Source organism: Carassius auratus, chromosome 28 (genome assembly GCF_003368295.1).
Source record: "Carassius auratus strain Wakin chromosome 28, ASM336829v1, whole genome shotgun sequence".
NCBI lineage: Eukaryota > Metazoa > Chordata > Actinopteri > Cypriniformes > Cyprinidae > Carassius > Carassius auratus.
This window is the reverse complement of record NC_039270.1, coordinates 24,922,892-24,929,597: the sequence shown is the minus strand read 5'-3', so window position 1 is coordinate 24,929,597 and position 6,706 is coordinate 24,922,892.

Sequence of the window (6,706 nt, the reverse complement as noted above, 5' to 3'; positions counted from 1 at the left end):
GATGTCCAAACCTTTGTTTATGAATGTGCACTGTTAAAAAATAATAATTAAGACTATTCATAGTACTTAACTATACGTTTATTTTTTAGTTTTCAGGGAAATGCCTTTCCATCAAATTTAATGTGAAGGACAAGTACCAATTTTTCTTAGCATATAGATTTGATTTTGTGCCTTGGTTCTTTTCATCCAGCATTTAATAATGCTATATCAACAATCTGCATACAAATTGTGTGGATGGTAACCCATCTATTGCTGTTGTGCTACACACAGAATATTACAGGTTTATTTGGACAGTTTAAGTGTTATGATTTAAAATTAATAATGTTTAGATTGCATATATTGTTTTCATGTATCTTCACTTTACAAATGTATATCCGACCTAGATAAACCATTGCAGCTAAATCTGATAACAGTGATTATCATAAAATTAAATGTTCACAGATGCTGTGATTTCTCGTTTTGAAGGGACCACTCCTTCCCAAATCAGGGCTTTACTTCGACAAAAGTGTAACAATGAGGGTTATGCTAAAAAAATTCAGGAAAGTGGTGTGTTTAAAAGTGATAATAATTAATTGAGCATTTGTAATAGGCTGAAGTGACCTACTAAAGGGGTAGTCAATTAAAAGTTCATGCAGTTCTTTATTTGTTCTCTATAGTGTTAGTGTCTATGTCTGTTGTTAAAATGTGTAAGTTAACTCTTTTGATTGTTTTATTTAATTATGCAATATTGATACTTGTTTGATTCAAATTTTACAATATTAAACTATTCTTCTCATGTTTTTTTCTAATGTATTTGTTTGAAAATTGTTTGAAAATACAAAACTTTATTCATTATTCTTTCATTAAATGTACCTTTTCAAAACAAAAAATGTGATTAATAATTTTTATTATAAGTTTTATTATAAATGTAAGCATTAGGGGCTTTGTTTGTTCACAATGCATTCAACTGAAATTAATGGATATTTAATTAACTACAATTACTTTTCAGTATTTTTAGAAGTACATCATAACCATGTTTCACACACAATAGGAGCAGTTTAAGTACTGTAGAAAGATGTGTTAAAATAACTCTTAAGTTCATCTGATTGCATTTAATGTTATTTAAAATTGACATTTGAAGTTGTTTTATTTTTTTTTTTGAAAATATGCGCGTTTGAAACATTACATTTAATTAATAATAAAGTTTACTTTTAATTTACATTAAAGTAAATGTTAGTTCAAATTAATTACTAGTCACATTGTGCAGTGCAATTTAATTATATTTTGGAAGATATTAGATGCAAATAAGAAAGTACATATAAAGTTGTATTAAAGTTCCACTTAAGTTATTGAAATAAATCACTCTTAACTTTCACTAATTGAATTTAATATGAACTTAAAATCTATTACACATTTGAAATAAAATACAATTAATATGCATTAGGTGTGTAAAAATCACTACATATAATTTACACTTAAGTGTATTTTTATTTGACATTAAAATATATTTTAGTTCACATTAATTGCTTGTCAGTTCATTGAACAGTGCACTTTAAATCCATTTTAAAGACACTAAAAACAATTATGGAAGTAAATATAAAATTGTATTAAAGTGCCATTTAAGTTGTACCAAAAAAATCACTCTTAATGACAACTTATTGCAATTTATTTCAACTTGATATGTGATATATTTCAAATCAATTATACTTAATGTGCATTCAGACCGGTGAAAACATTGCATTTGAGTTACACTTAAGTGTATAAATTTAAAGTATATTATTTGTATAATAAGTACACTTTAGTGCATTTTTTTTTCACAAGGGCATATATTGGCTTGTCTCACGTCTGGTGTTTGTGAGAACGTTGTTTCATGTCTGATCTCTGTCTCTTGCTTCTGTGTTGTTCTGCGTTGGATGTCCGTGTCTTCCTACGGAACTTCATCCACTCTTCGCACCTCCACAAAGCATCACCACTTACCTTCGGCTCGATTCCCCGCAGTTCCTGTGCCATCCTCTCCTGCTGCCTACTCACCGTCACCATCCAGATTACTCACTGTCTCACCGCCATCTTGGATTGTCGTCTTCCCAGCATCGTGTTGTTCTCTTGTTTGTCTGTTTCATATTCATTAAACTGTTTAACTCGCACTTGTTTCCAGCTCCTCCTTCACCCATGTAATTTATTTCTAAAAGTAAATGTTACTTCAAAAGTAAATTAAGTTGCATGATTACCCTTACAGCCTAGTTAATGGTGTAAACATTGTAGTAGTTAACTGCAACTGCCTATGTATTTTGTCCTACAAATATTGAAAAAAAAAATCATGACTCACCAGTAAGTATGGATAGCTGGGAACATCCTGCGGTGAGCCGGATCCAGCTGGTCCAGGATGTCGTAGGACCAAGCGGCCAGCCTTTTATGGCAGCGCTGACACTCAAGGTATTCAGTCGCCAGAAAATACCAGCCGTGTAAGTTCAGCACCCACCTCACTGTCTTGTAGAGCCCACAAGCAGTCAGTCGCTGACCGGACCGTCTGCAGTCTGGTGAGCTGCAGATCAGCTTGTAGGACCACATCCTGAAGGGCATCCACAAACACAGCGGGCAGGTGAAGAACACGTCCGGCGATGCAGGAGGCTGATGATACAGCAGACGTGGCTGGGGAGGGTACCACCACATCTGCAGGTTGTCTGTCAGCACTGTCCTTCCACCCTGGTTTCAGAAAGGGAGCGGCCGATCCACTCGTGTTGTTCCTATGGAAGGGAGTGCTTCCAGGCCTCAGGGAGAACAACCTTTCTCTTTGCTCCAAACAAGGTGAGCGGATCAGCTTTGAAGTTGGTGGTGGTTGATTTACTGTGAAAAAGTAATTTTTTATTTTCCAATGAGTAATTATGATTTAATTATTTTCAGTTTATAGGCATTTATGGTTAATAATACTGTATGACACAAAAGAAAACAAAGCACTCACCCTGTGTCTCCACCTCCTTGGCTGAAGCCAGAAGATCTGCATCTGTTGGCTCTGAGTGCAGTAAATGTACAATGTTATTTATAATTACATTAAAACATGCATAGAATTATGCCAGGTCTAATCTAAAAACTCACCGTGTACTGTAGCTGGCTGGGAAAGGGAGCTTTGGGTGGGAGGAGGAGAAGCCAGATGTGAAGGGTGCGGTACAGGCTGGGATGCAGAAGATGCAGAGGATGACGGTTTTCTCCTTTTAGTCCTAATTTTCTTCCGTTTCCTCTGCAAGATGTATTTCTTCAGGGCATCCATCTTGCTGCCTGCACTGGTTTTCTTGCTTTTGATGAAATCCACATAGCTGCAACAAAATAATATACATGAATGATTAAAGTGCACACAAAAGATCAATACAGTTAGCAAGCAAAAGCATATATTAACTTTTCCTCTCCCTGTCCTCGGCCTCATAGAGCTCATTGAAGGTGTTCTTGCTGTAGACCCCAAAGCCCACCAGACAGTCACCCCCACAGCCAGGTATTGTTCCCTCTCCCTGCCTGTGCACTTTGATAGCTTCTGCAATCTTCTCGAATGTGCAGTCATATTTGAGAAATACATCTCTGTTAGCCATGAGGGCACCTCTGTCCAATCTGCCAGCCTCGCACTCCCGCTGATGTCCAGACAGGACCATGAGGGAGTAACCAAGGGTGTTCTCACGAAACACGGCTTCTCAAGAGTTTTTTGCTTTATTAGACAACCTTAGCCTATAATCATAGCAATATTTACCTAAAGTAAAACATGAGCCAAGAGTTGAACTACATTTGAATCATTCATCAATCATTTGAATTCAAGTTCAAATCATTTAAACAAAATCCTTATAATTTATGTTTGTCTTTATCAGAGCCATGCTAAACCTTCAGATTAAGCATTACAGTAAATCTATAACACTATGCCCATCACAAGCCATGTCAGTGTTAGTCACAATGGTGGTACTTGGAAAGCCTAATATTTTCTGAGGGGTACCCTGTGAAAAGTTTAAGAACCACTGACCAAGATATTTAGTCAATTTGAGAGGTGGAGCAGGAGCCCATGGCCTGTCTGCTTGTGGCCTAGACTGGAGCTATTAATCCTGAATTTGCATATTTAACCTTTTCAGTGTTTTTTTAGACGACCGTTATTTTAAAAGTTCCCCTTACTGTTTCCATGGCGATGTGTCAGGCTTGTCACATGACACACCGCGTCTACAATAACACTGAATGAGAGAGGGATCGCTTCTATTTCATTTTTCTTTTTTTATTTAAAATATTCACAAACTTGCATACCATGTCATGAACAATCTGATATTCCGATTCATAAAAATGTGTTTTGTCATTTAAAAACCTTTACAGATCACGATTAAAAGATGATTTAAAATGTGAGATGGGCACTGCCATGTTTTTTCTCGTTGCAGTTCAGAGAGTCCTGTCGGTCAGATTGACATCACATGAACTGATCAATCTCTCCTGAAATACAAGTAATAAAAGTGGGGAGTGAACTAGGTGATGAATAGAGTGAACTTTATAGTTACTTACATTATGTGTATCTGATTCAAATAAAACACAATTTGAATGGATTGTTATTTTTGCTTCCACAGACGTGTGTATTTTTCAAACTCTAAATGTATTGTTTTACTAGTATTTATGTGTATTTAAGTGTCTGAAATCTAAATTATGCATTATGTGGTTAATAACACTGCATAGTGTGATAATATGACTAGAGCAGTGCACGTCTCTCTCTGGCTCAGTGCCATCCAACGTGCGAAAACACAGTTTGAATTTGACTGTTATGTGATGTCACCGAACTTTCTAAATCCCATCTGTGGGACCATACTCCCGGGGGCACGGACATAAGAGTCCCACCTGTAAGACCGTACTCCCGGGGGCAGGGACATAAGAGTCCCACCTGTAAGACCGTACTCCCGAGGCACGGAAATAAGAGTCCCATCTGTGGGACCGTACTCCCGGGGGCACGGACATAAGAGTCCCACCTGTAAGACCGTACTCCCGGGGCACGGAAATAAGAGTCCCATCCGGGGGCACGAAATAAGAATCCATGCATCACTGAAAACAGCAGGATGATTTAAACACTTAACGTGGCTTGATGCAGTAAGACAGTGATTTTAAACGTTCAAATCCAGTATATATGATGAAGCACATAATATAGCAAGCAGATGAGCCCAGATTATTAAATGTTTTCTTTGATGAGACTCAGTCAGAAAAGGTGAAGGCACATTTTATAATGATTGCAATATTGGAAAAGTTTAACTGGTGTTAACATGTAATAATGATATTGTTTAGTAGGCATTCAATGTGTAGGTGTCTTTGTCAAAGCAGGATTGCTCATGACAATAAGATAAATGAGCCACAGGGTGGGGGGAGTGTTATAGCAAGAGATCAGCGCTGGTGTTGTTCTGCTCAGCAGTGCATTAAAAATGCAGGAGATCTTGGAAAATGCTAACTTTAGCCTGACAGCACTTTCAACCAGCATAACAAAAACTGTTCTTGAAGAGAATCCCCTATTGCACCTTTAAAATTATGGTAGACATGAGACGTGTACAGGTCAGAATGCAATAATGATTACATTTTAATGTCTTATAATTTCACCTTCGCTGCATTAATTTGCATCTAGGTAAGTGAATACTCTGTATGCACACTGGATATTTTGAACACCCCAGCCGTTTATGCTAACATCTCATATCAGCTTTAACTTAGCTGGTTCCCTTCACTGTTGCTTCAGCCAGAATATCAAAGTTTGCAGTGAGAAGATTTGCCCTGTCTGAAATTACAAGAGTAGCTGCAAGAGGTTTTTGGCCACATAGTGACTCGGCAACAAAAAATTGACTCCTTAAATTATACAGAGTTGTTGTAGATATTCACTTTAAATATTTGGGTTTGATTTAGGTTTATCTAGTTACATTTACTTTTAGCAGACACTTTTATCCAAAACCACTTACAGTGCATTCAGGCTATAATTAATTATTATAATAATTTGTAATTATTTTTATTTAATTGGTACAATGAGGCAGGTTATCAGGTTTCTCTGTCAACTCAGGCTTTGATCCTTCAGCTGTGATTACTCCATGGGCGTGTGCACATAAAACAGTGATGTCAGCACTGAACAACCAATCAAATTCAAAATGGAAAGAGCAAGAGCAGTATATTTTTCCCCGGAGGAACAAGAAATAATTATTCAAAAATAAAAAGAATATAAACATGTTTGCTCATGCCAAAGCAAGAGTATTTGGAAAAAGATTGCGTTAATGCGTAAGTTAAACAAATACATTCAATATGAATAAGAAAAATGATGTGTATGATGTAGGCTGTGTGTGTGCATGTGCATATGATGGCAACACTTTACAATAAGGTTGTAATTGTTTCGATAACTTAACATATGCATGAGCTAACATGAATTAACACGGAACAAGAGTTTTCCAGCATTTTGTTAATGTAATGTTAATTCTGGTAGTTTTTCATGTTACTATTGTAACTGTGCATTAGACGTCAGGCTACTGAAAAAAAGGTAGGCTTTTTTTTTAAGGTAGGCCTAAGTTTTTTTGCATTGACACTGTTTTCCTAATTAATGTTGTTCAGTTGCTTTGATGCAATGTATTTTGTTTAAAGCGCTATATAAATAAAGGTGACTTGACTTGACACTGGGTGTGTGTGCCATGCATTACTAGGTTTTAGAAGTTTTAGATGTGGCTGACTGTATGTTCTGCACTAGAGGGTAATTGTCACACTG